Consider the following 20951-nt stretch of genomic DNA (forward strand, 5'->3'; position numbering starts at 1 on the left):
AGATCTGTGGGAATCCAATTGTGACGAGCTAGAGTTTGTCCTCACGTCCGACCCTTCACTTGCAATCTCCGCAACCAGTTGTACAATTCCTCTGGGAACTTACCCCATAATATCTCATATTGATCACTTGCAACTTCTGAATATAAAATATCGTCATTAAATTTAGCAACAACTCGGTTGCGAAAGTATGGCTTGCTGGGATACGAACCGTTCCACTTGGTCATCCGACTAGTTTCATTTCTCCTTCTTACAAATCCTTGATACCATATTTTGAACCCCTCTTTTTTATTTCATGTCTCAGCAATGGAACCATTTGTTGGCGCGAATTAGACAACAAGGCAGAGACCGTGGGTTCAGGCACAAGGGGCCAACAGGGCTCTACTATAGTCTAGAGCAATGTCTGCATTTTCACCTTACCCAGATAGGGTAAGGAGTCTCACTCGAGACGTGCCGTGACCGAATTTAGAAGGGGAAGAATGAGGTACTAAGGGAATCACAACAAACAGACAACAATGTGTCGTAACAATCAATCATCCACATTAATCCAATCATACTGCTCTACTTAGTTACTCTTAAGGAACCATACAACTTATAAGCATCCATTCAAAAATTTTAAAGAACGAACACATAACTCAATAACACATTGCTGATCAAATTGTCTCTTTCATTAAGTTTAACATAAGGAAATACATACAGAATTATAAGAGGCTCGAAGCCTGATCATCAAGAAAATAAATACCACAACCCACAGGAATAGACATAGATAGGATAGGGAATGATTCACACCTTCTGAAACTTGGGAAATCCCTACCAATCCCTGACTTGTTCAACTGATCAACAACCAACCATTTCTCGCCCTCCCTTCTGCCTTTTATCTTCTGCCCTACACTCAAACTACCAGTTCTGCTTATCCTTCGCTCGACTGACTTTATCCTTGGTTGCATTTTCTCACCCCTTGCTCCGCTTCTCCTGCTCTTCTCCGCCACCTTCCCGCAACTGTCGGTTCCCTTCTGGTCCCTGTTCCCCCCTTGGTTGTCAACTCCACAACCCAATGGTCATCTACGCCACCTATCCCCGGCTCTTCCTTCGATAAAAACTCAAAACGAAGGCCCCAACAGAGGTCATTTATTTGGCTACACTACCGCGCAGAATATATTACGCGTTGGTTACTTTTGTCCTATCATTTTTCAAGGTTATATTCTCGTTGTCCATAAGTGTCATGCATCCCAAATTTATGATCATAAGACCCGTGCTTTGCTCGCTCCATTGCATCTCGTTATCGTCGTTGGACCATTTGTGAAATGGGGCATCGACTTCATGACATGTAACCCTCACTCGGTCAGGGGGCATGTTTATATCATTTTTGCAGTAGATTATTTTACTAAATGGGCCGAGGCAATGCCTACATTTAACAACACTAGCGAAACGACTACATACTTCTTTTTCAATCACGTTATCACATGGTTTGGTGTTCCGTAAGCCATAGTTATGGATCACATAAAGCATTTCACGAATCATATGATGACCAAACTAATTGCTAAGTTGGGACTTTTCCATGAAAGCTCCACTCCTTACTATCCTCGGGCTAATGGACAAGTTGAGGATATCAATAAAGTTCTCAAAACTATGCTTCAACATATGGTAGGGGTCCATAAATCAGACTGGAATTTGCTCATTTATGCTACCTTGTGGGTATACCAAACCTCAGTGAGGATTGCTACCAAATTTAAACCGTTTCAGTTGGTTTATGGTCTGGAAGCAATCCTTCCAATTAAATGTGAGATTCCATCACTGAAGCTAGGTGTCTAACTTATTCCTGCCATTTATGTAGAAGAGGAACGTATTTTACATCTGACCCAATTAGATGAGACACGGCACGAAGCCACTAAAGCTAATGAAGCTCAAAACACGTATCAAAGGGCAATATGACAAAAGTATCAAGCCTCGTGTCTTCTTACAAGGAGACCTTGTTCTTTTATATGACCAAGAATCTGATAAGTTAGGTTCAGGGAAGTTCCAACCTATGTGGTTAGGTGCATATATTGTCATGCGTGTCCTTGCAAAATGGGCCCATGAATTAGTCGATTTCGATGGAATTCCACTAGCGTAGCCTAGGAAATGGGTTGTACCTAAAAAAATATTATGCTTGATCTCATGCACAGTAACACTATGTGAATATTATCTATAGGTGTGTTGAGTGTGTTTGCGATGTCTATATTTAGAGTTTCCTAAGGTTTATGTTGATTCCTTTTACATTTGGTTTGTCTATGTCGACATCTCTTGAACCGTATTTTGGTTATGTTGATGGTGCTAGTCATAGTACTCGGAACTTATCCTTTGCAGCGTGGGTTATTTTTGCTCCAAAAAGTGAGTTAGTGAGTTTGCAAGGGATTTGTATTGGTCTTTCCACCAATAATATTGTTGAGTATAGCGTAGTGTTCAATCTATTGTCTGATGTTATTTCACATGGTATCTATCGTTTAGTCGTCAAACTTGACTCACAACTCATGGTACTACAACTTGCTAATGTTTATTCAGTTAGAAGTCCTACCATATTGTGTATGTTTCTATGGATCCGCCTTCTAAAAATACATTTTGATTTCATACAATATAAACACATTTCTAGAAATTTGAATACATTGACAGATGTGCTTACAAATCATGTTTTAGATAGACATTTGCAACGAACGTAAAGAAATTTCAATACACATCACATCGTTGAAAGTACAATAGGAACACATAAACATTGAAGAGATATATATATATATATATACATTTTAGTTTTACAAAATTTGTGCTCGAGACACATATGGGCACACGACCCATATACAAAACTACATGCAAATATCTAAGTAGACTAACCAATATGCTCATGATAACAAGCCACTGCATGAGCTATCTTGCGCAGTAGTCGACCAATACTACTAGGCACTCCGATGGTGTGTTGTCGAAGCCACAACAGAACCTGGTTGATCGCAATCTCATCTATCTCGTGAGTCAACCCCTCCATGTGGTGGTCCACCTCAGTTAGGATCTCAACTACATTTAGATTTTGAAGTGCATCCCATCCTACTGCAACAACTTGTGTTGGTTCTACTGGTGCTTGTGGTTGTTCTCTTGCATGACGGAGATATGAAGCACCTATAAGTCGAACATGCCCAATATTTGCATGACAAATCAACAGTTTAAGTCTTGAAAAAATCAAAAACACAAAAAATATAAAACTTTCAAAAATTCAAATGGTCTAAATATCTCGCTTGTAACATCCAATCGGTCACCCTCAGGAAGTATGAGCTCAGGGTCGTCACGGAAATCCATCCCTGTGTATGGATAATCATTGACCATAATGAACTATTTACGTAGGCACCCAAAGAAGGCTGGTGAGAAGCTGATCGTCGACGGACCTGCATGTTGGGACATATGATATATCCACCTCCTCATCTGTGGTACCCTTGGATCAACGAACTTAAGCGTAATCTGCTAAGGTTGAAGTAATGGAATCCGTTCTAGGGCAAAAGAGACTAAGATGGAACTATATCCAAAAAAAATTCAACTTTCCCTCTCTTGCTTTAGTAAGTTGCTCTTTCATATTGACCAATACACCCCTCACTCCACGTTACACAGTATTTTGTCACACCTCCTACACTTCCCTGTGACATACCCTAAAGTGCCCGAAACATGACCATTATGCAGTGTACTCATTCATATATGCAGCTCAGATCCTCCCTAAGACATTGATTGGAAAATGCCTTGAGCTTCCCCTAAAGGAAATAGCTCTTAAACCCTAATTTGAGAATCATCACCCTTATGAGACTAAAAACCACAATGGTCACCTATTGTATTATACTCGACCCACGATGGCATCACTCTGTTTACTTGTATACCCGCAATGATCCCAAAAAGGCAATTTTCCCAAAGAGGATGAGAAGCTTTATGATCTAGAAGCTTCCAAAGCAGCGAGCTGGAGGTTGTTCGGCATAGATGAGGTCGAGTTCTCCCAACTTGGCCTCTTGGTCTTATCCCTATGAGCTACCTCCTTGAGATGAGGGCCTAATCCTATATTTGGAGAGATCCTAACTCCCTTTCCCAACCTATATATTCATCCTCTCCCATTCCCAAATGGTTGGTCTATGTCTATTTGCACCCTTATGCTAAGATTGTGCCTATATGCTACTCATTTGGCTTGGAGAAGGAGTTCTTGGAGAGCTTAGCTTGGACTTGGATATTCAGCCAAGGAGAGCCTATTGACATCAAGGCTTGGTTGTATGCTTCCTCCTTTATTCTAGTAATATACAACTGCTGGTTCATTTTCCCTAAATGTGTATGCTCATGTATCATTTAGCTTAACATTCCTTGTTCAATTAAGTGATCTATTTTTGTATGATTAGTTTTGTTGTGCTAATAACAATTACATATTTATAAATATGTGCATGCTTATTGGTTCTTGTGTTGAGATTTCAATAGTTGTTTGTGCATACAATCAGGTAAATTTCCTTAAGTTTAAATAGACGTTCATGAGAAAAATAACTTCAGAAATAAATACTAAACAACAAACATGTACAGTGCAGCAAACCATCAAAGAGAAACATTAACACAGTGTTTTGATGAAGGAGATCACCCCTCCTGGGCTACATCTCCTTGGTCCAGCGTCCATGGCTTGCGCCTCTATATTAGCTCAATGTGGAAAAAATGTTGTTTACAAAGCTCTATGGCTCCTGATACCTACACCAATGTGTTCAGAATGTCCAAATTAGCCAATAACACCTATTTTTGAGCTCAATTTGGTCAAAAATTGCTCAAGATATGCTTCATTCAATGTTTCCCTAGGAAACCACGCTAAAATTAGATAATACTCCAATTAGCACCGCCAAAATTGGCAATTCCGCCACAATTGGAGCGCCTCCAAAATTACCGCCAACTTTAAATACGGATTAATAAAGTTTAAACCTAGATTAGTGGCGCTCTAAGCGCTGCTATCCTTTAGCGCTGGCCCATGGTTTATATTGTGTGGTTGTATGGTGAAGGGGCTGACTCCCTCCACTCCATCGTCAGCATTCACTATAGGCTTAAATAATGTATTGGGGCCACCGTTTAATGAGTCTGTCATGGGTTCAACAGTAATGCAACGGAGTTGGGAGGGGGAGGTCATGGGTTCGACCTCCCCTCCGCTTGTCCCTTCATATATTTTGCCATGCATAGTCTTTGCGCCATTATAGTTTGAAATTATATAAGGTTTATATATATATATATATATATATATATATATATATATATATATATATATATATATCAAAAAAAATCCACATAATATTCATCATGAACCCATAATTCCACCTTAGAGGACATTAGGCAATTTCACCTTCACACAACCAAACTGGCGAATCCTGAAGTGACACTTGTCACAGCCTCATTGGGCAAAACTGAAGAAGATTCCCATCATGCTGACTGTACTTCCATGTCATCATTTTGTCATGTTCTGCAATTTTTTTACCTCTTTAGGAAAACGAACAACAAGCCTTTTCTCCCTCATCCAAACTCAGTTTTCAGTGAACGAATTGCGTTGCGATCGTGTTGACGAGACGGATGCAGTCGTTCAGGTTTCGATCCAATATGAGAACTTTTATTTTTGAGCTAAATATTGAGCACCTGATCATTCCTCCCCACTAGAAGCCTTTTGGAGCCCAAAAGATACTATCAATTGTTCAGCAGGTGAGGGTACAACTCCCTCACTGTTATAGACATTTTTGTGCCTTACAGCATTGAGCATGAAATGTCCATAATCTAAGGGATCCAAAGTCCCTAAACATGTTGTTCCTACCCCTAAAGGAACAAGGCTAACAAACCACAGCAATTCACAAAAGTTCTCCACCTGAAACTGCTCAAAAACAAGTCAATTCAGGATCATGTCAACTGCTCCACTGACCATCTGCGTTGAATGTCAATGGCTCCACTGGCTACCTGCGCTGAATGTCAACTCCAACACTGGCTAACTGCGCTGAGCGAGTTTGGACAAGTGGCAGACTCATTCCTCAAGGTGTCAATGCTCAGGAAGCTTCCAAAATGACACTTGCCTCAGGGAATTCGACTGGTGATGAGTAAGAGGTTCCAAATCTCCAAGTGGAAGCAAGAACCTCCAAGTGGACTCAAGAACTGAGAGAGGGAGAGGACACTAGTCAGATCTCAAGCTGACTCATCCTCTCTCCAAACATCTATATATAGATCTCTCCTCCATGAGATCTAGGAGGCGGGAATTTTGTTATTGCAAAGAATTGTTGTTGGTTTGGGACTGGAAACATTGGGTGCTTAATGCTTTGAAGGGAGCTAAAGAAGGAATTCCATTCTGCTGGGAAGGAGATGTTGGATTGGAGCCTTTTGGGCTGTATCTCTTCCTGAACCTTGTTATCAATCAATAAAGCTATCTTGGTTTTCTCCTATATACTGGTGTATTTGTATGATTCCATTAGTATATTTGATTTACTTCTAATCCTAAATCATTTATGAATATGAATATTTGCCTTTGTGTTATGTTCTTCTCTTGTTGCAAGTAGTTGTTCTCTTGTCACAGGTAGTTGTTCTCTTGTGATCTCGTGGAATCAAGTAGCTATTCTCTTGAGCAAGCAAGGAGACAAGTAGCTGTGAACATCCAAAGAGAAGAGGATTTAGATCGAGGGACAAACGGAAGACAACGGTAAGTCTGTCGATCTCCCCTCTTTCACATTTCATAAAGGAAGAAACCAGTGTAGCTGTATTCGTTTGTTGCTAAGGCACTGTCACACCTTAGGTGGATAGGATCGTCCTGCATAGGCATTTTTCCCCACAACAAATTGGCGACTCCGCTGGGGAGAATTTGTTTATTCATTTCATTTGTGTTTTTGTCATTTGTTTACTTCATAGACTTGACAGCAACAATCGAACTGCATCTTTCCCAGATGCAAAGTAGAAAGTTGTTGCTTTGATCCAGTTGTTGGACTTGTCTATGATCTAAAAAATGGATCCACAAATGATTTGATGATCCTTGTGATAGTCTTTAGTACCCTCTCAAAGCATCCCTCTGATTATACCTTGCTTGTGTTTCTGATTTGGCCTGAAACAGTTGATTTTTGAGCATTTTGTGACCCAGAACCCAGGAGAAACGAGAGTTTCTCCTTCAGCGCAACTGCTGTGAAGGCAGTCTGCATTTCAACGCAGGTCCCGTGAGGGCTACCTGCGCTGAATGTCAAATCCTCAGTGTTGAGGTTGCGCTGAACCAGTTTGGCCTTGAGCAGCTGGGGTTCTCTGCTGTCTGTTGCCCTGTTTTGATCTCTGTTTTTTGCAGCCTTTAACCAGCATAGGTACCAGTCTGATAACTCCTTTTCTTTGCTTAGATTCCGCCTCCTTTTGTACAAAAAGACTATGAATGTTTTTATGTGTTTGTGGCGTCATTTACAGTTTTCCTTTGCATGAGTAAAGTAGTCATCCTGTAGCCTTTGATTCAGATCTGATTGATTGTGATCTTAGAAGAGAGTTCATTGGTTGTTTGCAGATTGATTATACATTTACTTTTGCTTATTGGTTTGAATTTGTCTCTTTTGAAGTGTCAAAACAAGTCTTTATTTCGAAAATCGTTAAGTGTTGTAATCTCTTCTATCTTCTCTGATTTCGAAAAAGTGAACTTGTTTGTATTGATCATTTAAAAGCAAATTCAAAGTTGTACAAAAAGATTTCTTTGTAGGCATCAATACTAAGAAAGCGGAAAACAAACACCTGCATTGTGCATTTGCATTTTGATAGTTTGCATGCTTGATTTAGGAAAAGTGCATTAGAGTGTGCTGATTGCTCTTTGAGAAAAGATGGTGTCTTTCTTTTCCCTTAGTAGCTAGGATTTTCAAAGTTGAAAAGATATAAAGCTTGCTTATCATCTTAGACTGCATTTAGGAATTGTACCATACATCTCGTGGTGATCCAGAAAGGCAAACTTCTAAAAAGATCAACTTAAAATAAACTGAATGAACCTAACAACGCTTTGCAACATAACGCACAACATAGAGGTCTAGGCTAGAGACGTGTTCCGGCGTCGTTAAGCCTGGTGACTGTCGATCTCGTGGAAGGTGGGTGATTCCTCCTGAGGGACGATAGCGCCAGTACGGATTGTGCTCCCACGTACCGTCGCGTATATATTGGGAGACCCCTATAGGCATAAAACCTTTATCCTTAGGAAGCCGTGTCGGCCGCCCTACTGATCGCAATGCACTGAACACAGCATTCAGGAAGATCGACCGCCCGTACCCTAAAAAGTATTCTGCGGTTTTACAAAAAGTTTGGCACACCCTCTGCCTAGAACTCCAGAGCAGTTCCTTTTGGCCTTTTTCAGACTCTATAACAGAAAAAGTCCATCCGAGCATTTGTCACTTCGGGCTTGTTAAAACATCGAAGGAGACTAGAGTCATCTTTAGCTTTTTCTCGACTCTTTAAAATTGAAAAAGCAAGTTGTGTCCAAGCGTCATTAAAATTTATTTTAAACGGAATAATCATCACCATTCCCTCGTTGATCTTCGAAGTTAGTCTACCTTCATCACAAAGTTCTTGTAGAATCGCTAGAAAATCTTTTGGATAGATTAGATATGTCTGAACAACCGTCGACATCCAGGACTGTGTCATCCGACACAGCAGCGGCAGAGCCTCCTGCCGCTACTCCAACGATGTTCGCTGGTATACCATCTGTCCCGGCAAATTGTCAACAACAAGCTGGAGTCCAATCAGAGACTGTTTCGACGACATGGTTAGTTCCTATTTCTTCATCTGAATTATCATCTGGTATTTCTTATGTTGAAACTCAACGAATTGATCCAATGTGTCTTCAAAGGCCAGTCTACCCCTTAAGTACTGGATTGCCACCATATGGAGGACAGTATGCCTTTTCATTGTTTCCCCCCGGAGAACAACCATATGGGAGTTTACAACAAAATTCAGGTCAAACTGGAATTACATCCAGCGGATGGGTACCAATACTGCCTCAACAACCAAGGGTTGCATATTCAATGCAACCAGTCCACCCTGTGTCGAATGTTGCCACTATACCTGGTATGGTGATTGCGTCGCAAGTACAAGCGCTACCTGTGGCATGTCAACCCCAAGTTTCTCAGGTTGCCATACAACAGCCCCTTGTCTCGACAACTCAATCGCAACCTCCGGTTAGTGCCTCCTTATCTGGAGCGACTCAGGCTCAAACAAGTACTATGACTCCTCATCTTGGTCAATCATCCAGTATTGGACAACAGCAAATGGTCCAACAACCAGAGCTGGTTCAAACTCATCAACCCCCATTCCAGCAATCATATCCAGGACCTGAGCAACAAGTCTTTGTAAGTAATGGACAATCGCATTTCCAAAGCGGTTATCAACAACCATATTATAATGGTTGTGCCCATCAACCTTGTCAAAGTTCCCAGCATCAAATACATTATACTGGTATGCAAAGACCCACTGCTCAGGCGATTCCATCTTATCCTGGGTATGCTTCGCCTAACCTGAATCAACAGTTGCCCTTTGTAGCAACTCTAGAATTACCAGATCTAAACCGGCTGACGAATGATCCAATTGCTTATGCCCCTTGGTGGCCAGCGATTCCGCATAAACTTCCATCAAATATTCCTAAATTTAATGGAAATCCAGGTGAAGACCCGTCGAATCATGTGATGACATTTCATCTGTGGTGTTCATCAAACACACTGAATGATGATTCGATAAGGCTTCGCCTTTTTCAGAGGACGTTAACCGGTCCAGCGGCAAAATGGTATATTGAATTGCCTAGAGCTTCGTTCGACAACTTCAGTACCTTAGCCACAACCTTTTTAACCCATTTTCAATTACCGATAAGGTATGAAACGGGAACAGAACTCCTTACCAACTTCAAACAGACAACGCCCACTCACATATCTGATCATATACATGAGTGGCGACGTCGTCGCAGGATGGTAAAAACGTACATTCCCGATCAGCTATTAGCTGAATGGTTTATCAAGTCTTTACTTCCTACAATCATGGAAGATGTGGCAAAGGGGGGAGTCGTAACGGAAGAGCAAGTCATCGCTCGTGCGCAATATCTGGACTTGGTCTATACTCAGTCTGGCACACTCTACGACAAAATACCTGACGCCCCTAGACCGGAATTCTCAATTCCTCCTCCTCCTAAATCAAACAATGACTCTCACGCCGGCGATGGCATGATTGGCACGACAAACACGAAATCGACAAAGGCTACGTCCAAGAAAGCCCGTAAGATTTCAGATCAAAATGCAAAAGATGAAATTCTTGCCTCGGAAGTAAATGCCGTGTCGACCGACAAGGGCGAACAACTGAAGCAACCAGGGGGCAAGAAGAAAAAGAAAGGGAGAAAAAGGAAACCCCCTGCGGGGTGTCATATATGCGATGAGGATCATTGGACGAGAGATTGTCCACATATAGCTGAAGTTAAGAAACTCTTTAAGAGTTCAAAAACCTCAGCAGTATTGACTGATCCGTTTCCAAACCCTGGAACCAAACTGGTTGCTAATCAAAATGCTTCCCGATCCCAAGTGCTTATGTTGTCTATCTCAAAGCAGCAAAATGATGCTTTGACAAGGAATAAAGATTACAGGAATCCACAGGTGTCGAATAACAAGGCTAATGAACAACCTAGTAGTTCGACAACAACTTTGACCGGAGTTGTGCCACCCATCGTTCCTGAACCAATGATAAAGTCGCAAAAGGGAGCAGTACACAAATCGACATTTAATCCTTGTGCGAAAATAGCACAGATAGAGGACCTGGCCCAATCGCCGTTCGCTATGTCGACACTTGAGGTACCGCAAAATTGCTTCTCCCAAGAGCAAGCTTTATTATCAACAATAGGTGGGATTGACCCAATGGATTCCAATCTTGTGGCCTTTGATCATAAAGGATATGACCCTCAGTTACCAGCTCAACTAGCTTTCCTTATTCAAGTGAAAGCCCTCAACAAAACTGTTCATCGAACAATTATTGATGAGGGGGCATCTACATGCATTATGTCGATGAGTTGCTGGAAAAATTTAGGATCTCCAACCTTGTCGCGATATTCGACGACATTAAAAGCATTCGACGGAAGGACATATACCCCATATGGTATCCTAAATAACTTGAAAGTTGAACTAGGAGGGAAAACAGTAGAAATAGATGTTGAAGTTATCGATGGGAATCTTGATTACAACATCCTACTAGGAAGACCATGGATCTATGCCATGGCCGCAGTTGTGTCGACCTACTTCAGGAAGATTGCATTTCCCTTCCAAGGAGGAATTACAATCGTCGACCAACAAACTTTTCTCCCCAACAGTTCACAAGTTACGGGAAGCATTCCAATGATCCATGGAAGCAATCATTCGCTCCAAAATATCGGAGTAGGTCTCCTAAAAGACCCTGCTTTAATGGGTACTTTTTCCCTACCGCCTCCAAGTAATCTGGCGGAAGTGGCCACAGTGGAATATGAAACCTTCTATATCTAATGGATCTGGACCCCGAGGACGGTTCTTATCTCGTGTCAACCTCGTTAAAAAATGAAACAAGGAGTCATGAGGATAGTTCTTTTACTATGTCAACCTCATTAAAAAGTGAAACAAATCCCCTTTTCGAACCTTCACTCCAACCACCGAGTTGAATGCAATGAAGCTTGGGGGGCATGCACCTCGATTTGCGTTATTATGCTGGGGGCATGCAAACTTATCATCGATCAGTTTTAGCACAAAGTTCATGCTCGTTAAAAAATAAACGCAAGATTCGAGCAGTTTTAACGCGGAATTTATGCTCGTTATAAAATAGAAAAGCGATTGTGAGCAAGAGTTTCCTCCAGAGTTCAAGCTCATTAAAAAATGAACCTACCCCGGTAAATAACCACTGTGAATGTAATATCATCAGTCGTTAAAGCTTTGGTCGTGTTTGCACCTGCCACCTCCACTTTTCATTTGGTCGATCATTCACCTCCATATGATTGTTTACCCATTTTGAGGAACAGCTGTGAAGAGTGATTTCACCTAGCCATCCTTGTGACACTGCCGTGATTGGAAAATCCCAACCTGTACCTGGAATCTGCTGCTAACCCTGTTTATCACTCGTTCCTCAAAAGACGAGTCTTCTTTAAGCTCTTTTCAATTGACTCGTAAAATATGAAAAGATTGCCGAGTCTTGGCCTTCCAGCTCGTTAAAGGACCGGAAGTGCTATCCCTCCTCTAGATTTTAATCTTTTTGGACCTGAGGGATTATTGCACAAAAAGATCGAGCGCTTGTTTTATTCGGCTTGTTAAAACTATCGAAAACTCATCCCTCCTGTATTGTTTTATACTTTTTCGGACTTAAGGGATTAGATGACGAAAAAGGAATTTTGGAGTTGACTTTATGTACCTTTTTAGACTCTCTAAAAATGAAAAGGACCGAGTTATCCTTGTCATTAGACTCGTTAAAATTATTAAATAGCGACAAACTTGTCTTTAGACGAGAACGAGTTTCACTATCGCTAGGCTCGTTAAAACATAGCGATGGGCTTGCCCGAAGGGCAGGTTATAGAACAAGCATATGTTATCCTCCTCAAGCTTGACAAAAATAAAGAGGTACTGGTCAGCAATGACTGGGGAAAAATTGGGAGAAACTAAAGAAAACTTTGATGGTAGCAGGTCGCTCTTGAACATGACACTTTTCCTCCGTACCACAATCGGGTTGGGTTGTCTCATTCACCGGTCACATCACCATGGTCTCGCCATACCATCCATATTTTGGGTAATGCTACCGATCCATCGCATCAGTGTCGCCATATGTTCAAGAGAAGTCGTTCAGAAAGAGTCAACCGGGTCCCATCCACTACCATACATTATCCTTCATCCATTCATGACCGCCACCCTGAATCATATGTCACAGATCGTTTTCACCTCCATTAAAATCATTAGCTCCGTTCCGTGTCACTGATGTGGGATTCATCAAGGTCCTCCTTTGACGGATCGCTTCTTGCCGACATCAGCTCATTATCCAAGAAGTTGATCTAGGAACAACCCCTTCAGTACTTTGAAGCTTGCATGCCTCAATGGCAAGTTTCTCACTTCCGGTGATAGGTATACATCAATGGCCTTCGACCGAAAGATTTTGTGTGGTGTTCGACGCCAAGTCCTTTATTCACACCACGTGAATTGTACTGCAATACCTTGAGGGTCATTATCATTATCGGTGATTCCTCTCGCGCTTGTTAACGGTTTACATCATTGACCGGTAATCAAGCGATGTCTTTCCATGTTCGACTTCAGCGCAATTCTCACATGGATCGACTTGTACTTAGAGTGAAGATCGAACGAGTTTGAAGACCCCGGATCTAGTTTCATCCATCCGGGCTGCGATATATATTCAGGAAAGGTAAAGACACTTGACATGTACATCATTGCAGCAGATGATCATCCTACTCAAAGGATGATAATTTCGCCAAAATTATCAGTCTACCATCAGACGATCGTCTGTTCTATGTACAAAAATGAATTTATAAAGCTGAGCATGGGAATGCCCGCCTCAGCTAGATCATGAAAGCAGTATGAATCATAATGTATTGTATTGTATCTTATTACAGGTCTCCTCCCAGCAAATGGATGAACTTCGGACCCTCCTGGATAAAGCATTTCACCCGATAAACGGCCTCATACTTTAGGGGGCAACTGTTATAGACATTTTTGTGCCTTACAGCATTGAGCATGAAATGTCCATAATCTAAGGGATCCAAAGTCCATAAACATGTTGTTCCTACCCCTAAAGGAACAAGGCTAACAAATCACAGCAATTCACAAAAGTTCTCCACCTGAAACTGCTCAAAAACAAGTCAATTCAGGATCATGTCAACTGCTCCACTGACCATCTGCGCTGAATGTCAATGGCTCCACTGGCTACCTGCGCTGAATGTCAACTCCAACACTGGCTAACTGCGCTGAGCGAGTTTGGACAAGTGGCAGACTCATTCCTCAAGGTGTCAATGCTCAGGAAGCTTCCAAAATGACACTTGCCTCAGGGAATTCGACTGGTGATGAGTAAGAGGTTCCAAATCTCCAAGTGGAAGCAAGAACCTCCAAGTGGACTCAAGAACTGAGAGAGGGAGAGGACACTAGTCAGATCTCAAGCTGACTCATCCTCTCTCCAAACATCTATATATAGATCTCTCCTCCATGAGATCTAGGAGGCGGGAATTTTGTTATTGCAAAGAATTGTTGTTGGTTTGGGACTGGAAACATTGGGTGCTTAATGCTTTGAAGGGAGCTAAAGAAGGAATTCCATTCTGCTGGGAAGGAGATGTTGGATTGGAGCCCTTTGGGTTGTATCTCTTCCTAAACCTTGTTATCAATCAATAAAGCTATCTTGGTTTTCTCCTATATACTGGTGTATTTGTATGATTGCATTAGTATATTTGATTTACTTCTAATCCTAAATCATTTATGAATATGAATATTTGCCTTTGTGTTATGTTCTTCTCTTGTTGCAAGTAGCTGTTCTCTTGTCACAGGTAGTTGTTCTCTTGTGATCTCGTGGAATCAAGTAGCTGTTCTCTTGAGCAAGCAAGGAGACAAGTAGCTGTGAACATCCAAAGAGAAGAGGATTTAGATCGAGGGACAAACGGAAGACAACGGTAAGTCTGTCGATCTCCCCTCTTTCACATTTCATAAAGGAAGAAACCAGTGTAGCTGTATTCGTTTGTTGCTAAGGCACTGTCACACCTTAGGTGGATAGGATCGTCCTGCATAGGCATTTTTCCCCACAACACTCACCTTGATGGTCTGCAACCATTTGGCTTGAGAAGGCTTTTGTCCCTTGAGTCCCACTCTAAGGTATTTAACAACCCCTATCTTTGAAGTTCTGGTTCTTTTGTCAAGTATGAGATCTCGCTAAAGCTAATCTAGATATTTTAGTGAGAAATCATCTATTGATGGCAACTGAACATGCTCTCCTTGATCATCAATCAAAGGAGGCTCAAACAATCTCAAATTCTCAACATTAACAACATAGTATATTTGCATATAAGGAGGCAAATCAAGCTTAAATGCATTGTTACCAATCTTTTCCAGAATTTTAAAAGGACCATAACGGATTGGTTTAAGCTTTTTACCTTCCCCTTGAAGTCTCTCTTTGCTAATATATAACCAAACTTCATCGCCAACTTGAAATTTGTGATCAACCTGGTGTTTGTCATGCCTTGCCTTGTAGCTGCTTTGACTTTTCTCAAGTTGTTCCTGCACTATATGATGTATCAACTGAATTTGCTCTATGAACTTCCTTGCCTTATCAATGTCACTATGACCTTCGATGGTGACATCTTTCTCAAAGATGAAGTCCAATGGTGATCTTAACAAGTACCCATAACATGCCCCAAATGGCGATGTGTTTGTGGAAGAATGCTTTGCCCTGTTGTGTGTATGTAAAGCAAATGTTCATCCTACAACTTTGTATGTTTTCTGCAATATCCTCTAAGAATATGAATAACTGTTCGATTGACCACCTCGGTTTGTACATCTATTTGTGGATGAAAGGTTGTGCTCTTCTTCAATTTTGTGTCCATCATGTCCCACAAATTTGACCAAAAATTCCCAACAAATCGAGAATCTCGATCACTTACAATAGAAGTAGGAAGACCAAAATGAACCCAAATGTTTTGGAAGAAAAGATGAGTTGTTTGTTCAACTGTAATTTGCTTTTTACATGGTGTTAGTATGCACATTTTTCTGAACCTGTCTACAACTACATACAAGTAATCATGACCTTTCCTTAACAATGGAATACCTCCTACAAAATCCATTGAGATACTCTCCCATGGACGTGAAGGTACCGAAAGTGGAGTGTATAAACCAAGTTTCCTATTGCTAGGCTTACTTGTAGCACATAAAGAACGTCCTCTTATGAAACGAGAAACATTATCCAACATGCGTGGCCAATAACAATACCTTTGAAGTTTCACTACTATCTTGCCTACACCAAAGTGTCTAGCAATCAATGAAGTGTGTGCCTCCCTTATGATACTATTTCTTTTTCCTTGTGGAATAAACAACTTTCCTAAGTGATACAACAAACTGTTATGTACATGATAATCCAACTCTTCAATTTGATTTCCTTGACTCAATCTTGCATATACTTCTTGAAAGTCACTATCATTTGCGTATTGTTCTATGTAACTTTCATGCAAAACAAATTTATGCTTGAGTATAACAGAAGAATTTACAATAGGCCTTGAAATCATATCAGCTACCTTATTGTAGATTCCCTTTTTATACCTGATAACCAAATGAAATTATTGTAGAAAACCCATCCATCTGAAAAGTTGTGACTGCTGCAACTTTGACTGTGACTATAAATATTGCAATGGTTGATGGTCGGTATAGATGATGGTCTCCTTCCCCATCAAATAGTGCTTCCATTTCTTAACACTTTGTACCAATTCTTTGTTATATGTGGGGTAGTTAGTTATAGGTCCATTAAATATTTCAGAATGAAATGAAATGGGCTTACCATGCTGCAATAGAACTGCTCCCATGTCATAATCGCTTGCTTTCATTTGAATCTCGAATAACTGGCTAAGATCCGGAAGTGCCAATACCGGTGCTGAGCTTATCTTTTGCTTCAAAGCATCAAATGCTTTCTACTGTACATCTCCCCAATGGAAGACTTTCTTGACACTTGTCAATGCATGTATTGGAGTTGCAATGGAATAAAAATTAGCAATAAACTTTCTCCAATATTGTGTTGCCCCTAAAAAGCTTCTTACCTCTGTAATTGTATTGGGCTTGGGCCAATTCAGAATGACCTCAACCTTAGAGGAGTCTATTTTCAACTCACCTACTCCAACAATGTGTCCCAAATACACCAAAGAAGTCTTGCCAAATTCACACTTCGACATCTTTAAAAACAAATGTTCTTTTCTCAAGACATCAAGTACTTTGTTTACATGCATGACATGTTCATCTCTTGACTTGTTGAATATGAGGATATCATCTAAGTAGACAATGACAAAATAATCTAGAAATGGTCTCAGTACATCATTCATTACCCTCATGAAAGTAGCTGGAGCATTTGTAAGACCGAAAGGCATAACAAGTGTTGAAAAGTGTGCAACAAGAAATGCTTGTTGAGAATGCAACAAGATGATGGAACTTAGTGAAAAGAGTCGCCTTCACTAAGTGGGCCCGCAGGCAAATTATGTAGCAAGTTCTATTTTTTATCACAGTGTGGATGATCACAGTGTGGGTGATCACAGTATGAGTGATCACAGTGTGGGTGACCATAGTGTGAGTGATCACAGTGTGAGTGATCAAAGTCTACTTTTAGACTGGCTGTCAAAAATAGAAAAGTCAAATATTATTGTCTCATAATAATATTTGGACTATAAACTTGATCTTATTCTCTTGGAGCACTTCAGGATGAGCTACGGATGTGGTACATGCAGATCCCAGAGGGAAATACGTGGTTACCTATGGGATGACTAATATTTGCATGCAGGACTTCAGTTAGAACTCAAGTGAGTTGAGTTTAGTGGACTGGAGGTGCAGTTGATGGAGTTGTGTTCAGTTTAGCTTTGTTAAACTAGTTGTATTTAGTCTAACTGATCAATAGACTAGAGATGAGTTGGGTGAATTAGTTATTAATTATTTCACAAGTTATTAATTCATAATGCAACTATAGAATACATCAGTTAACTCAGTTGCATGTCAGTGCATGTTCAGTTCAGCAGGGACAGGTGTTAGAGGATCAGATTGCTATCAGTTGTGACTATAGCTGTGCATGATGATTTGCACAATCAGAGGGATTGAGTATGCCAATGAATTGGCCAATATCAAGAATTGTAGCATGTGCTCACGTCCAACAGAGTGTGAGTGATTATTTGCAGGTCAAATACGAGTTTGGTAAGCCATTCTCATCAGTTCTTGAGCAGGTATTGCGCTGGAGAGGCAGGCAAGCAGTGGAATAGATTTGGAGATCAGATCTGAGCTGTATTGTGTGTAACAGGTGGAGCTGGTACTGGATTGCTTGTGATAAGCATTGTACTTTGTAATGTTACATGATTCAATCAATATAATATACAGATAGTGTGGGGTTTTTAGCGAGATGCTTTCCCCGGGATACATATTGTATTAATGAGTTTGATTGATGCTTCTATGTGTGCCTGTGAATGTTTCTACTTCTGTAAATTGATGATCAACGTAGAGGAGATTATGTATTATACATGTTCCACTTATAATTGAATGATCAGGATAATCTCCATTGAATATGTGTTAAATTATTCAAAATTTCTACATGGTATCAGAGCTAGATGATTTGTAGAAAAAGTTTCTACATGGTATCGGAGTTGTTGATCATCAGATCTACTATTCAGGAAGTGTTTACATTCTATTTCTTCAGGCAGAGTCTGTAATCGGGCCAGGTAGCCTCTGGATTCATCCTTCCTTTGGAAGGTGAGATATCCGGTGAATGCCCATACAGTCGATCTCTGTACAAGAAATACTTTGTTCTCACGAATTCTAGATTGGAAGTGGTTGAGTTTTTTGAGCTGGTGGAATTCAAATTTAATTCCAAAGCAAGAGATAAAACTCAGAAACATTAAGTGTGAGAATGGAGACAGTATGCCCCAGTATCTCACGAAGTTCACCCAATGCCGGGATGAGCTGGGAAGTGTGGGGGTGACTGTCGGATGAGGATGGTCAGTCTAGCACTCCTTGACCTTCCTAAGAGTTGGCATAGCTACCAAGACTCGGTGAATGGAAGGGAGAAACTGCCAAATTGGGAACGACTATGGTCGGATTTGATGCAGGAGGAGATTAGATGGAGCACCAAAGACGGTTCTTCATCCATGCAGGATGAGGAGAACTGTGCCTTAGCGAGTAAGGCGAAGAAAGGGAAGGGGAAGGTTTCTATTTCCGAATCCAATTCTTCCAATGATGGGAAGAAGGTTGACAAGGCAAAGGTGAGATGCTTTCGTTGTCATGAGTTGGGTCATTATGCTACTAATTGCCCAAAGAAGAAGTCCAAGAAGGGATCTGGGGAAGGATCTGAAGGTGAGGCACTTGCTTCACAGTTTGAGTTGGATTTCACACTCTTCGCATGCATGGTTTCATCCATGATGGGAAGTGGTTGGTTTCTTGACAGTGGAGCTTCTTTCCACATGACCGGTGACAAAAGTTTGTTCAGTACTTTGGAGGAGAAAGATCTCCAATACTCATAGGGATGGGTAATGATGAGAAGTATAGTGTCTCAGGTGTAGGCATGGTTATTTTTCAGAGGGAACATGGAGCTCGCCTTACCTTGACCGACGTCAAGTATGTACCAGGACTGAAGAGAAACTTGGTGTTGATCGCGATGCTGGAAGACAGAGGCTATGATGTAGTCTTTAGTAAGGGAAAGGTTTTCCTTAGACACATCATCACCAGACAGGTGAAGCAGATTGGTTCACGGGTCAAGACCCTGTATGCTCTTGAGGTTCAAGATGCATGCAAAGCCTTGAGCAGCGAGGCAACTAATGGTGATCCAGATTTAAACAGGAATGCAACAAATTACAGAGATAACCATATACACAAAGATGCAGCGGAAATAATACTTCATTTCATTAATGGAAAATACTGAAATATGCTTACAACCAGAAATGGAAATAAACCAGCTAGGGCGATGGTAGCTTATCTCTGAGAAGAGATGTGATGGCTACATGCCTCTGAACTGTGTTACAATGAGGCTCGAAGACCTATTTATTGTTGAGAAACAATGGAAAACCCTTAACATTCCAAAACCTAACCCTAGGAGATGAAACGCCAAACTGTGGGCCCCGTTTGGGGTAAATTGGTACATCAACTTCCCGGGGTCGTAACTTTGGCATATGATCTCCGTTTGACTCATACAATAGCTCATTAGAAAGATCTATCCGAGCACTATCATTGTTGGAACGGGCAACATCGGTCCCCATGTTGCCCCCGGATTCCCCAAAAAACGTCGTTTAGGGCCTCAAAACGGCTCCGGAAGTTCAGGACCCGAAAAACTGCTAAAAATAGTAAGTTGTGCTACAATTAAGGAAACTGAAAATGCTGAGAAAGACAATGGTGGGGGTCCAGGTGGACTTGGCAGGTGGCCACCAATATCCACCTGGATCATTCCTCCCCCCTTAGGAAGCAATGGTCCCCATTACGTTGAGCTCCTCCATGAGATGAGGAAACTTCTGCTGAACTTGTTCCCTGGTGAGCCACTTGCCCTGTTGAAGGAGTTGGCCTGCTTTGACAACTCGATACAGTTGGATATTCTGTTGGCGAGTGTTCTTGATCTGTGTGTCCATGATCCGATCAGTTGCAGCTTGTTCCATGCAATCTGGATTTAATTCTGTGGGTTTGAGCTGTTCTGCAATGTCGGATGTGTCTAGCAATGGTGGAAAGTATGGCCGAAGGCGGTCCACATTGAACACAGGGTGCAGGCCAAGGAATGGGGGAATGCTGAGCTCAAATGCATTGTCTCCCATAGCCTTAGTAATGGTGTAAGGACCATATCGGAGTGGTCTTAATTTCCGATAGGCTCCAGTAAGGCGTTCCTTTTGCAAATGCAACCAGACTTTGTCGCCCACCTGAAACTTGTGTGGCACCTGATGTTGATCATGTCGCTGCTTGTACTTGGCATTGGATTTCTCAAGAATGTCATGGACCTGCTGGCGAATATGTTGGATGCGCTCAATGAAGCTGGTGGCCTTATCTGTTTCGGACTGGACATGAGCTGAATTCATGTGAGTAGTTGCAAGTGGCATGGCCACATCAATGGGGCATAGTGGCTGGAATCCCAAACCCACCTAAAAAGGGCTATGGCCAGTGGAGCTGTGAAGAGCTCGGTTGTAGCTGTGCTGAACATAGGGGAGGCTCTCGTCCCATGTGCGTGGATGCTTTGAGTTATACATGCGCAGAATGTGCACAATCATCCTATTGACA

The sequence above is a fragment of the Pinus tabuliformis genome, chromosome 8, assembly GCF_031772625.1.
Source record: "Pinus tabuliformis cultivar Carrire ecotype Pingquan chromosome 8, CPIR1, whole genome shotgun sequence".
NCBI lineage: Eukaryota > Viridiplantae > Streptophyta > Pinopsida > Pinales > Pinaceae > Pinus > Pinus tabuliformis.